Here is a 2,792-nt window from a genome sequence, read left to right as displayed (position 1 = left end):
TCCAATCCTAGTTTTTGAAGTGCCATGACCAGACAGATAAAAAGCCTCTTCATACAAATCTGAAAATTGTTTTTACTAGGAACAAACTGTATTCTAGTGTTGCTTATAGAATCATTTAAGTTTGTTTTTTTCTTAAAAACCCTTATCATCTGTCTTAGAATCAATACTGTGTATTTGTTACAAAACAGAAGTGCAGAAAATAGAGACTAGAAGCCTAGACAATGGAAATTCAGTGACTTGTCCAGGATCACACACCTAGGAAGTACCCGAGGTCAAGTTTTGAACCCAGAACCTCCTGTTTCTAGGCCTGGCTCTCAATCCACTGAGCCACCTAGCTGCACCTCCATTTAAGTCCATTTTAACATATACCTCCAACTTTTTTTTTAATCCATTTAATGTGGAAAATTTTGTTACATGATCACACATGTAAAATCTGTATCAGATTGCTTAATGACTCAGGGAGGGGGAGGGAGTGGGAAGAAAGGAGAGAATTTGGAACTCACATTTTTAAAAAGAATGTTAGGGGGCATCTGGGTAGCTCAGTGGATCGAGAGTCAAGCCTAGAGACCGGAGGTCCTAGGTTCAAGTCTGGCCTCAGATACTTCCCAGCTGTGTGACCCTGGGCAAGTCACTTGACCCCCATTGCCTACCCTTACCACTCTTCCACCTATAAGTCAATACACAGAAGTTAAGGGTTTAAAATCAAACAAAAACAAAAACAAAAAAAGAATGTTAAAAAACTGTTTTACATGTAATTGGGGGAAAATATTTAAACAAAAAAATTAAAATCTATTTAAGTCTTTGCTAATTCATCAAGACTTTAGTTTTGCCCTCTATTTTTAATGTCAAATAAATGTCATGAACCAATAAAGCAGAAGCACAAAAATATTTTTACTTGGTTGTGTGTTTATTTAATAACTTTTTCCATGAAATAAAAGTTGCATGTGGCATACTGTAATACAGATGCAGTGTAGTGTCTCAGTAAAATTTTCTTTGAAACTCTCCCATTCTATCAGATAATATATAAACTATTCCATGGTAATTTTATTTGAGAGTGAATATTACATCATCTAATAAATTAACATATAGCTTACATGAATCAATGTACTATAGAAACTTATGACAATGCCTGTAAGTCAAAAGTTAACTACTCAAAAATCTTTATACATGAATAACATAATTTTTTTACATCATAGAAGTATTTGAGAACATGCTACATCTTCTGTATCATCACTTGAAATTTACATGCTGGCATTGCTGACACTTCAGCCATCACAATACTATTTATTCCCAAATTTGATAAGTCACCTCTGATTAAGCCACATGTAAATGCTAAGTACTTGGGTGCATGATCTAAATACTGTTTTCCTGAAGACATATGAGTCCATTAGAAATTTGTTGTCTTGAAGCACATAGATACCCTGATGATTTGTCCTTAGATTATCAATTTGTTTCTTGAAAACAGTGGTCCAAAAATCTTTGCAAATGAACTTCATGATATCTAACTCATCCTTGAACCTTGCAGTGTTCTTTGTAAATCTTTCTATCAATCCTTGTCCCACTCTAAAACCCATGTTCTCCAGCTTAGTAATGCACCTTCCATTTTCCACTTCCCCCTACTCCACGGACTTGTAGATGCCAGTCACCATCTCGCTGTGGAGAAGCAAGAAAAGTGCCTCGTCTGCCATTTCCTGCTTCTTCTGGGCTCTGGGGACCCCGGGAGGGAGGAGATCAGGACACGAGCACAACTGCCAATGCTGCGGTTGGATGAGCCGCCTCCGGGCCCCACTGCACCAGAGCCAGGTCCCGCGGGAGGCAGGGGGACGGGGTAGGGGACAGAGGAGGGGACCGGTGCTTCACTGTGTCCTCCGAGACGCCCACACCTGACCGGGATGCCCAGCAGCAGGCAGGGCTGCGACCCATGCACAGGAGAAACCTCCAAGGACCTGAAACCTATATTTCAAGAAATTATGAATGAAAAAAAATACATATGAAAATGGAAAACTTCCTAATGGAAATCCCTGAGTGAAAAATACCAAAATTCAGTACATCTATGTCAAGAAAACCTACAATAAGAAACCAAAAAAATAAATTCAAATACAAAAGAATAAAATCTTCTATAAAAGTATGTTGTAGACTAGCTTTGGAGAACCAAGCTAAGGAGTTTGAACTAAAATTTGTAGGCGAGGGAAGTGGGAAGTCGCTGAAGATAGAAAGGAGAGTGAGATCAGATTAATTTCACATTTTAAAAGTCCAGTGAGACAATATTTTTTAACAAGTATTAAAATATGTTGTACATAATAATCTCGAGTTGTCATGAGTTCAATGATCATTTCTGTAGAGATAATTATAGATCTCTATTTCTCATGTTAACATCTCTCCTGATCTCCAGGTGCAATTTTCAGCAATTCCCTCTTAGTGGATATCTTATGGATATCTCCAATGCAAAATATCAAAGTGGAGGGGTCATAATTTCCCACACTAATACCTCCCTTTTCTGAAAATCCCACTACCGGGAAAGTATTGCCATTCTTAGGTAACTGAGCATTAAAAGGTTAGTGTTAGCTTTTATTCCTCACTCACACTCACTTTATCCAAACTTTTGACAAGTTTTATCCTTTCAACTTTCCTAGTAACTCTTTCCTATACCCTCCTTGTCTCTATTCACACAGCTTCTACCCTTTGTAAGGGGGAAAAAGGTTTTTTGTTTGTTTGTTTGTTTGTTTGTTGTAAGTATATTAAAGGGTGGTCACCAGGGGAAATGTCCCCAATTAAGGAATAACCTCAAGTCA

General features: G+C 37.9%; 1 pseudogene; it reads right to left on the bottom strand.

Annotated features, from left to right (window-relative positions):
* Positions 1-1,213: 1,213 nt before the first annotated feature.
* Positions 1,214-1,688, bottom strand: LOC123239913 (annotated as a pseudogene).
* Between the last annotated feature and the right edge of the window lie 1,104 nt (positions 1,689-2,792).

Source organism: Gracilinanus agilis, chromosome 3 (assembly GCF_016433145.1).
Source record: "Gracilinanus agilis isolate LMUSP501 chromosome 3, AgileGrace, whole genome shotgun sequence".
Taxonomy (NCBI): domain Eukaryota; kingdom Metazoa; phylum Chordata; class Mammalia; order Didelphimorphia; family Didelphidae; genus Gracilinanus; species Gracilinanus agilis.
The sequence above is the reverse complement of the archived record's forward strand: the minus strand, read 5'-3'. Positions and strand labels throughout refer to the sequence as shown.